Source organism: Coenobita brevimanus, chromosome 112 (genome assembly GCF_032717465.1).
Source record: "Coenobita brevimanus isolate Jiangsu-jjx chromosome 112, ASM3271746v2, whole genome shotgun sequence".
Lineage (NCBI taxonomy): Eukaryota > Metazoa > Arthropoda > Malacostraca > Decapoda > Coenobitidae > Coenobita > Coenobita brevimanus.
The window spans coordinates 4,896,593-4,908,992 of NC_137065.1; positions in this window are offsets into that span (position 1 = coordinate 4,896,593).

Below are 12,400 nucleotides of genomic sequence, written 5' to 3' on the forward strand. Positions count from 1 at the left end.
CGAGGAAGAGCTAACCTTTCTCTCCCTCGCTGGAGTAGGAACCGGAAGAGCATGAAGATGTGACCGTTTCATGAGGGTGGTCATGTTACTCTTAGTAGGCTTGTCAGACTTTAGTTTAGGCTGTACTGATGGAGAGGCAGCAGCAGCCTGAGAATAAGTTAAAGCTTTAGGGATGTCAGTGAGAGAGTTAGAGTGGACAGGAGGCCGAGAAGGAGAGGTACTGTGGGTGGCGGGAAGGAGAAGGACAAGGTCAGTCTGAGTCTCGACAGAGCACATCACAGGACGGGACATTAACGCCGAAGCATAGGACCTATTCGGCGTGGGAGTTGCATGCAACTCCTTCACCTTTTTCCTAGCTTCGTAGAAGGAAATACCCTCAGTTGCCTTCACCGTGTAGACCTCTTTCTCCTCCTTCCACCTGGGACAATCCCTAGAGGGAGTGGAGTGAGTACCCTTGTAGTGAAAGCAACATACTGTCTCGGATGTGCAACGTTCCTCATCATGACCCTGGCTTCCACACTTGCTGCACACTGGATGGGAAGCCCAACAAGTCTTTGTATCATCCCCATACCACTGGCATTTCAAGCAACGCAAAGGGTTAGGGATGTGTGGGCAAACGTGAATGATTTCGTAACCAAATTTGACAAAACTAGGAAGAGAAACTTTGCCAAACGACAAGATAATAGTTGCCGTCTTCATCCTTGTGCCTTCCGAGTAATGAGTAATGAGTTTTGTATCAAGTACATCTTGCTGCGCCAATTCACTTTCGATTTCGTCCTCTATCATCACCATGAGATCCCTGCAAGTGACAACACCCTTGCAAGAATTCATGGAGACTGGGATTTTCGATTCGACATCGTAACAGTGGAATTTACGCAGTTTCAACAAATCTTTCACCTGTGCCGAGTTAACAGTTTTGACCAGGAGATCTCCGTTAACAAGTTTTTTTTTTACTTGTTCCACCTCTCCCACACAGTGGTCAATCACCTTCTTGATAAGGAAGGGATTGAGACTGGACAGGGGAGTGGAAGCTAGAGCACGGATAGTGACGTATGTCGCATAGTCTACGGGAACATCAAATGGGGATCGAGTCTGGCGTCCGTCCGTCTGGGGATGGTCAGTCCGGTCATTCATATAGTCGTCAGGACAACCTCCCCCCCTGAAGGGGGGGGAGGCAGCAGGGACGTCCGTCATAGTAACCACTTCCCCCTTACGGGGGAAGTGGAAAGAAAAAGAAAAACAAGCAAGGGACAGAGCACCCGGGGAAGACACACCTAGTCTGAGATTACCCTCTCAAACCATTCTCGTGAGGACGCGCCTGTGTGTAACTCAAACCCCTGAGCGATCAGTGGGGGGTACACTCCAGAGGCGAGTAAGCAAAGGCAATCCCAGGAAACAGATATAGACACCTACAATATCTCTAAAGGACTGGGAGGAAAATGAGTACTAGCTAACCTAACTTTTATTTACGCTGCCGGTGAGGCAGCCCTGAAAACTAGAGGAGAGCCCAGAAAAAGACACGTCTGCACTCCCCACGACCATGCATCAAAGTTTATAAGCTGAAGATCAGAAAAATATATACTGGTTTTACTTTCTATTTTATGTGTGTGTGTGTGTGTGTGTGTGTTTAGGTCTGAAGATGGTTTGTGCAAAAAACTGATACGTCACCAATAAATCATGTGTATCTTCACGCTGGTTTTGCTGGCCATCATTATTATATATATATATATATATATATATATATATATATATATATATATATATATATATGTAGATAGATATAGATATAGATATAGATATATATATACATTATATATATATATATATAGATATAGATATATATATATATATATATATAGATAGATAGATAGATATAGATATAGATATATAGATATATATATATATATAATATATATATATATATATATATATATATATATATATATATATATATATATATATATATATATATATATATTGTTACGGAACAGAGAAAGATAATGTACACTTTAAGTGAGAATACTAAAAATCACTACTGTCCCGTAAAGTTCCAGGTTCAAAACAAAAGAGTTAGGTAAAATTACAAGTTAAAGTTTAATGCTCAAACTAACAACAATACATTCAGGACTCATAAGGATAATGTAATGGCAAATAAACAGGTTAAATATATGGTTAACTGCAATAGCCTCTATTAACACGAAATTAGCAAGAGTTAATTTATCTAAGTCAGCCCTGATAAAATGAGATACCAGATAATACTCAGTGAATGCCAGATAAATTATTACAGATACAAACTATTATCAAAAATGACTGACATAAAACCCAACATTAATAAAAAAACCTCACTAGGCCTAAGAATTAACCTTATGCTATACAGTACAAGAACAAAATGCAATAACACGTATACTCAAATCCCACAGCTGCTAGATGGTTGGAGACTTCCTGAGAAATTCACAATAATAATATCTGTACAGGGGAGGACAGAGATGTGAACAAAATGAGGAGCAGATCTAAGTGGCAATGATGCAGAGACTGAGCTCATTATATAAGGGCCAGGAGAGCTTGATACAACTTGTAAGAAGGACGTGCAAATGAAGCCATGGGGACATAGAGTTGACAATCCCGCTCTGGACAACAGAAAGGACGTCTTACTCTACTATAACGGTAGAAGGGGGGGACTGAGGCAGAACACGCTCGTGATCAAACATGCAGCATACTGTACGTTAAAATTACACAAAGGATGATGAAATCATAGGCTATGTAACACCTCCCCACAAAGAAAAAAGAAATTTACAAAGGAAATTTCTTATTACTCTAAAACAATCTGTCTAAAGTCTAGATAAGCAATCTGCAATAACATTTTCTTTCCCCTTGACATGTATGTCTAATGAATACTCCTGAAGAAGTAGACTCCATCTTGTCAATCTCTGATTTTTATCTTTAAACTTACTAAGGAATTTCAGTGGGTTATGATCTGTATAAATGACTATGGGGTCAAAACCAGAACACAAATAAAATGAAAAATGCCGTAAACCCAAAATCAAGGCCAAAAGCTCTTTCTCAATAGTTGAGTAGTTCTTTTGAGGTGGAGTGAACTTCTTACTGTAATAAGATACAGGATGTTCAATACCCTGATCATCCTCTTGCATCAAAACAGCGCTCCTGTATCACTTGCATCAACAGCCATTTTAAAAGGCTTAGCAAAATTTGGAGTAGCGAGCACTGGCTGACTTAATAGAATAGCTTTAAGTTTGTTGAAAGAGGATTCACAGTTATCGGTCCAGACAAATTTAACTCCCTTTTTCAGTAGGTCTGTAAGTGGTGATACAAGAATAGAAAAGTTAAGAACAAATCTCCTGTAATAACCTACCATTCCCAAAAATCTTTGTAGCTCCTTCCTGCTTTTAGGTCTGGGAAGATCACTTATAACCTGAACCTTAGCTCCTGGTGGTGCAACATGTCCATCACCAATTACATACCCAAGGTACTGAACTTTAGCTTGACCAAACTCACACTTTGATAAATTAGCTACAAGATTAGCATGAACCAAAGGCTCAAGAAATTTACTGACATGGCATAGGTGATCTTTCCAGTTGTCACTGAAGATTAATACATCATCAATATAAACAACACACCCTGCCAAACCCTCTGTTACAACATTCATGAGCTTCTGAAATGTGGCTGGTGCATTCTTCATACCATATGGCATTACTGAACATGCAAAAGTCTTTCCTAGTGTTACAAAACATGAGATCTCCCTAGCACGTTCAGTCATAGGTACTTGCCAGTATCCCTTTAACAAATCAAACTTACTTATGTACCTAGCCTTTCCGATCTTGTCTATGCAATCTTCCACACGAGGGAGAGGGTAAGTGTCTGTTTTGGTTATCTGATTAACACGTCTGTAGTCAATGTAAAGCCGCTGTGACCCACCTGGCTTAGGGACCAGAGTGACAGGAGAACTCCACTCGCTCTGACAGGGCTCAATCATCTTATGGTCCAACAGGTAGCCAAGCTCCTTCTGGATGAGAGGAACTTTCACTGGGTTCGCACGGTAAGGAGGCAATTTAATTGGCTTTGCGTCTCCAACATCGACATCATGCATCAACACAGTGGTTCTTCCTGGAGTGGCACGGAACACTTGCGGGTACTCCTGCAGTAATGCCGAAAACTCCTGCCTTTCCTTGGGAGGTAGATGAGAAAGCTTAGTCTGAAGATCATTCATGATATCAGGATTCTTCCCCAAACTATCACTCAGGCTCATGCTGCATGGGAGAGCTTCACTTGCAGACTCGGGTGGAACAGCTACAGTGCAGACTGGATTATTTTCGTCCCGCCTGTGATATAACTTTAGCATGTTGATGTGACATAGTTGCTTGCTCTTTCTACGATCTGGTGTGGCGATGACATAGCTGACATCACTGAGTTTCTTCTCCACGAAATAAGGGCCACTAAACTTGGCTTGAAGAGGTTGCCCATGAACTGGTAGCAGAATCAAAACCTGATCTCCTGGCTGAAAGTGGCGTAACCTGGACTTCTTATCATACCAAGTCTTCATCTTCTAAGCAGCTCCTAAATTCTCTCTCGCCAGCTGTAAAGCCATGGACAGCCGTTCTTTGAACTTCATCACATACTCCAGCAGGTTGACGTCATCTTCCTCCGACAGCCAGCATTCCTTGAGTAACTTAAGGGGTCCTCTTACTTCATGGCCAAACAGTAGTTCAAAAGGTGAGAAGCCCAGTGATTCATTTGGAGATTCTCTTGCGGCAAACACAACGAATGGAAGACCTTTATCCCAGTCTTTCTGATGTTCCAAACAGTATTTCTTGAGCATCGATTTGAGTGTTTGATGATATCTCTCCAACGCTCCTTGGGTCTGGGGATGGTAAGCTGAAGACGTGATCTGGGTGATGCCCAACTCTTTCAGAGACTGCTTGAAAACGTTTGACATAAAATTACTTCCCCGGTCTGACTGTACCTCCTTGGGCAGACCAAACTTTGTGAAGAACCCTAGCATTTCCTTAACCACGTTCTTTGCTGAGATGTTTCTAAGTGGAATGGCTTCAGGATAACGAGTAGCCATATCAATCATGGTCAACACATAAGAAAATCCTGAAGAAGTCTTAGGAAGAGGGCCCACAATATCCACCAACATACGGGTGAAAGGCGCCTCAAAAGGAGGAATGGGAACTAGAGGTGCAACCTTTTCGGTCTGATTACACTTCCCCACAACTTGACGGGTGTGACAAGACTTACAATACCAGGAAACATCCCTGAAGATACCTGGCCAGTAGAAGTGTTTCAAAATGCGTGCCACAGTCTTCCTCACTCCAAGGTGTCCTGCCAAACTGGAATCATGAGCCACTCTAATGATATCCTGCCTACAAACACGAGGGATGACAACTTGATGTACAACCTCCCATTCACAGTCGGCTGATGCTGTTGGGGGTCTCCACTTCCTCATAAGTACTCCTGACTTTACATAATAACAAGTAGAAGCACCGGCTGACTCTTCTTCACTGTAAGCAGAGTTAGCTAGACCTTTCAACTCAGGGTCAGCAACCTGCAACTCAACCAACTCTTGACGAGACAAATTATCAACACTACGGGGCACTGCCTCATCTGGTGAGTGGTCCAAATTAGCAAGAAAAGTGTCAGCTAGGATAACATCATCATCATCATTATCCTCTAAATCACCAGTAACTTTAGATTTAGCCCTAGTGACAGCACATGCAGGGAACACATCAGGGACATCACAATCCTGGGACGCAGCCACTGGCTCACTAGACAACTGAGGAGCTGGACACACTTGACTTCCACCAATATCATTTCCAAGTAAGAAAGTTACACCTGACATTGGGAGTGTCTCAACCAACCCAACCATAACGGAACCATTAACAAAACCAGTCTCTAAATTCACTCTGCACAGAGGGACAGAGAAGTAATTATTCCCTACACCTTGTAAGATTACAGTTTCATCAGAGGAATTAACATTAGAGCCTAGAACACTGGTCAGCATAAGGGATTGGCAAGCACCTGTGTCACGATATATTTTAACTGATTTCCTGTCATTACTGTCCAGAGGACTGACAAAACCATCAGACAGGAAATTAGCACATGAACTCTTGAGAGTGTCACCAACGTTACTGCTCAAAAGAGGAGCTCCATCATGAGAATTTAAGTTACCCCTCAAAGCAGGTTCAGTTAACTCAGTTAAAGAATGCTGGGAACTCTCAAGGGTGGACACTAGACCAATTGACTGAATATTTAAAGACTCCTTTTTGTTCACATCACGCTGTCTCCTGAAACATTTCTCCGTAGTATGACCAAGCTTACTACAATAAGTACATTTACTTTTCTGAAATCTAGAGGTGAAGCTGGTATTTACTTCCTGAGAAACATCATCTTTATTCTCTTTCCTGTTACCTGTACTCTGAGTAGAGGCAACGTACTTACTCTCAGCTTTCCCTTTTTCTTTAGAATATCTCTTGTGAGTGAGAACATATTCATCAGCTAAAACTGCAGCATCAGACAAATTATCTATTCTTTTCTCATCAAGATATAGGCTTACATCTTTATAAATACATCTCTTGAAGTCCTCCAGCAAAATCATCTGCTTAAATTTACCAAAATCAGAATCCACATTCTTAGAATTTAACCACTGCTCTAACAAATCTTCTTTGATTTTTGCATACTCAACATGGGATTGCTTATCTTGCTTATAAGTTGTCCTAAATTTTACTGTATAGGCTTCATGAACAAGCTCATAGGCCTTAAGAATCAAGCTCTTAACTACATCATAATTATCAGATTGATCCTGAGGCAAAGATGCATAAGTTACTTGAGCTTTATCGGTGAGAACAGTTTGAAGGAGTACTGGCCAATACTCCTTAGGCCAATTAAAACCTGTAGCTACCCTCTCAAACAACTGAAAATACTTAGTTAAATCAGATTCATTAAAAGGAGGGACAAGTTTAACATTTTTAGCCACATCAAAATCATCAGAGCTAGATGATCCAGTTCCACCTTGTTTCATGCGATACTCATGGTCTGCCTGAATCCTGGCAAGTTCAATTTGTGCCTGAGCCTGTACCTGTGCCTCTTGAATACGAGCATTTGCCTGAAATTCAGCCTCCTTAACACGAGACTCCGCCTCCTTAGCCTTAGCCTCCTGCAGGGCTAGCTTTAACTTAGCTAATTCAATCTGCGTTTGCTCATTTGGAGGAGTTACATTAAACAAGCTTTCATTAATCATGTCAACAATTTGATCTTTAGAATGATGAGAGCGAACAGCAATTCCCAATTGCTGAGCAACAAGCTTAAGTTCATTCTTTGTTCTGTTTTCTATATCACACACTGTTTGCACATTTGACAAAAAATCTTTGGCTTCATCAAGTGTAGTAATAGTAGCCATCATGAATAAGTAACAAGTCACAAAATATCGAGCAATATCCTTATGATAATATCCTGAATATCCTGATATGAGGTCGCCAAATTTATGTTACGGAACAGAGAAAGATAATGTACACTTTAAGTGAGAATACTAAAAATCACTACTGTCCCGTAAAGTTCCAGGTTCAAAACAAAAGAGTTAGGTAAAATTACAAGTTAAAGTTTAATGCTCAAACTAACAACAATACATTCAGGACTCATAAGGATAATGTAATGGCAAATAAACAGGTTAAATATATGGTTAACTGCAATAGCCTCTATTAACACGAAATTAGCAAGAGTAAATTTATCTAAGTCAGCCCTGATAAAATGAGATACCAGATAATACTCAGTGAATGCCAGATAAATTATTACAGATACAAACTATTATCAAAAATGACTGACATAAAACCCAACATTAATAAAAAAAACCTCACTAGGCCTAAGAATTAACCTTATGCTATACAGTACAAGAACAAAATGCAATAACACGTATACTCAAATCACACAGCTGCTAGATGGTTGGAGACTTCCTGAGAAATTCACAATAATAATAACTGTACAGGGGAGGACAGAGATGTGAACAAAATGAGGAGCAGATCTAAGTGGCAATGATGCAGAGACTGAGCTCATTATATAGGGGCCAGGAGAGCTTGATACAACTTGTAAGAAGGACGACTTACTATACTATAACGGTAGAAGGGGGGGGCTAAGGCAGAACACGCTCGTGATCAAACATGCAGCATACTGTGCGTTAAAATTACACAAAGGATGATGAAATCATAGGGTAACAATATATATATATATATATATATATATATATATATATATATATATATATATATATATATATATATATACAGCGTAAATAAAAGTTAGGTTAGCTAGTACTCATTTTCCTCCCAGTCCTTTAGAGATATTGTAGGTGTCTATATCTGTTTCCTGGGAGTGCCTTTGCTTACTCGCCTCTGGAGTGTACCCCCCACTGATCGCTCAGGGGTTTGAGTTACACACAGGCGCGTCCTCCCGAGAATGGTTTGAGAGGGTAATCTCAGACTAGGTGTCTTCCCCGGGTGCTCTGTCCCTTGCTTGTTTTTCTTTTTCTTTCCACTTCCCCCGTAAGGGGCAAGTGGTTACTATGACGGACGTCCATGCTGCCTCCCCCCCTGAAAGGGGGGGAGGTGGTCCTGACGACTATATGAATGACCGGACTGACCACCCCCAGACGGACGGACGCCAGACTCGATCCCCATTTGATGTTCCCGTAGACTATGCGACATACGTCACTATTCGTGCTCTAGCTTCCACTCCCCTGTCCAGTCTCAATCCCTTCCTTATCAAGAAGGTGATTGACCACTGTGTGGGAGAGGTGGAACAAGTAAAAAAAAAAAAAAAAACTTGCTAACGGAGATCTCCTGGTCGAAACTGTTAACTCGGCACAGGTGAAAGATTTGTTGAAACTGCGTAAATTCCACTGTTACGATTTCGAATCGAAAATCCCAGTCTCCATGAATTCTTGCAAGGGTGTTGTCACTTGCAGGGATCTCATGGTGATGATAGAGGACGAAATCGAAAGTGAATTGGCGCAGCAAGATGTAATTGATGCAAAACTCATTACTCATTACTCGGAAGGCACAAGGATGAAGACGGCAACTATTATCTTGTCGTTTGGCAAAGTTTCTCTTCCTAGTTTTGTCAAATTTGGTTACGAAATCATTCACGTTTGCCCACACATCCCTAACCCTTTGCGTTGCTTGAAATGCCAGTGGTATGGGGATGATACAAAGACTTGTTGGGCTTCCCATCCAGTGTGCAGCAAGTGTGGAAGCCAGGGTCATGATGAGGAACGTTGCACATCCGAGACAGTATGTTGCTTTCACTACAAGGGTACTCACTCCACTTCCCCTAGGGATTGTCTCAGGTGGGAGGAGGAGAAAGAGGTCTACACGGTGAAGGCAACTGAGGGTATTTCCTTCTACGAAGCTAGGAAAAAGGTGAAGGAGTTGGATGCAACTCCCACGCCGAATAGGTCCTATGCTTCGGCGTTAATGTCCCGTCCTGTGATGTGCTCTGTCGAGACTCAGACTGACCTTGTCCTTCTCCCTCTTGCCACCCACAGTACCTCTCCTTCTCGGCCTCCTGTCCGCTTCAACTCTCTCACTGACATCCCTAAAGCTTTAACTTATTCTCAGGCTGCTGCTGCCTCTCCATCAGTACAACCTAAACTGAAGTCTGACAAGCCTACCAAGAGTAACATGACCACCCTTACGAAACAGTCACATCTTCATGCTCTTCCGGTTCCTACTCCAGCGAGGGAGGGAAAGGTTAGCTCTTCCTCGGGGGAGGCTCGTTATTGATGAAAATATGGAGATTTCCGTCAACAAGCACCGGGATCGGCCCCCCGGTAGTCACTCGCCTGCTGGCGGGCAGCAAAAAAAGATGAAGCATACTGGCCCCCAACGTAAATCTTAAGCTGTCGCTTTCACTGTATTACAGTGGAATTGTAGAGATGTTGGGAATAAGTTACAAAATATAGTAATCATGCTTTCAGTACAAAGGCCAGACGTTGTTTGGTTACAGGAGACGCGACATAGTTTCGGATCCTCCACTTCCAAAATTTAACTATAAGAAAGCAGATTGGGAATCCTTCTCAAGGATCGCAAATTTAGATATATCTGGGGAGACCATAGATGTTAAGGTCGAAAATTTACCCAATCCATATTACACGCAGCTGAGGCTGCTATTCCCAAGACTTCTACAGTTCATGTGAAGCATAGAGCACATTGGTGGACGCCGGATTGCCAACAAGCATTAAGGAAATGCAATAGGAGATACAGGATTTTTGATAGCCAGCCCACTGAGGAAAATTTTATTGCATACAAACAGGCACGGGATGAGCCAAGGAGAATTATAAGAAGGGCCAAACGTGACTCCTGAAGGTCGTTCGTGTCCACGGTGACTCACACTACGCCATTAAGTAAAGTCTGGTCCACTATAAGAATATTAAATAATAAAGGCCCATACTCCCCTGTTACCACCATACAGGTGAACATCATCATCTATGACGAGCCGTGGATGTTGCTAACATCCTCGCCAGGAGTTTTTCTCATGTAAGTAGCTCATCTAATAATGACCATCGTTTCCAACATCGTAAACGCACGGCTGAGCTACAGGTAATAGACTTTGTCATCTTAATCAGGACAGCCTGATTAAGAGGTTAGCATTGTACAATGTGATTTGGGCGTCTCGAACGTTCCCAAACTCATGGCACTTAGCGCACGTCATACCGATACTCAAAGAGGCTGGTCGTCTTATGAATCCCACTTCATTTCGTCCTATTGTGTTGACTTCTTGCCTCTGTAAGGTCATGGAACGTATGGTTAATAATAGGCTTCTTTTTGATTTAGAGTCGAAGAATTTGTTAAATGATCAACAATGTGGCTTCCATAAATACAGAAGTTCAGTAGATCATTTATTGAATTTGGAGCATTGTATTTCAGAGGCATTTGCCAATAAAGAATTCATGATAGGGGTGTTCTTGGCCAACCATAAAGCCTATGACATGACATGGCAACACGGTATTCTAATGAAGCTCTATGCTTATGGTTTAAGAGGAAATTTGCCTATATTTGTTTCAAATTTCTTAAGGGACAGGACTTTCTCTGTCAAATTGACCCGTAACGTAACATCGGATATATTTATTGAGGAAAACAGGGTGCCGCAGGGAAATGTGCTTAGTCCCACTTTATTTAGTATTATGATCAATGATAGTCTGTCATCAGCTCCCATCCCGAGGAATCTTAAATACTCGCTCTATGCTGACGATTGTGCAATATGGCACTCTTCCCATAATGCACAAATTACGGCTGGGCGGATTCAAGCAGCCCTTGACTCCGTCCACCAATGGGCCTTGCAGTGGGGATTTAAGTTTTCCATCCCTGAGTGTGCCGCTGTAGTTTTTACGACTCATAACGTACCTAATTTGTTCTTAACTTTGGATAATCAGGCAGTACCTTTTCAAAATTCTGTAAAATTTTGGGAATACATTTTGATCGTCGTTTGAACTTCAAAATTCATGTTAATAATTTGCTTGCTCGTTGTGATAAACCAGTAAATGTCCTCAAGTACCTGACGGGTACTGCATGGGGTGCCGACAGAAAATCTTCATTAATGGTATTTAAGTCCCTTATTCAATCGAAGCTAGATTATGGCGCACAGGTGTATGGCTCGGCATCCGATGCCACGCTGAAAGGATTGGATGTGTTGCAGAATATATATATATATATATATATATATATATATATATATATATATATATATATATATATGATATAGATACATAGATAGATAGATAGATGTGTGTGTGTGTGTGTGTGTGTGTGTGTGTGTGTGTGTGTGTAACTTGTACCTAAGGGCTTATAATTATGTATGTGCCATTATGTACCTGTATGTTCATGGATGTATGTGTGAGTGTGCTTGCATCTGTGTATTTGTGAGGGTGTGAATGAGGTGGGGGGGTGAAGGGGTATGTGTCTGTCCGTACGCATAAAAGTATGTGCGTGTGTGTACAAGTAATCACCAAGCAGATCAAACACACGTGTACGCATAATCCTAGTTACGTGGAGAGATTACACCTCAATTATCCGATAAGCTGGTTTGGAGAGAGAGGTAGAGAGAGAGAGAGAAAGGGAGGGTTACCAGTAAGTTACTAGAAAAGAAATATATAATAGTGATGAATATATTCCGGTAGTTGAAGATTATCTCGTGGTTCAAATTATTCTGTTAAATACTTCAACCTCTCCATATTGACAATCATGGAATAATGACATGTCAGTGTCAGTATTAATCAAAGCACTTTTGCTGCATATGAGAAATTATTGCACCAACAATGTATTTTTTTACAATAGAAAAAAAAATAACTGCAACTTTTTGGAGGGGGCGTTTAATGCCAAACCTTATAATTGTATAT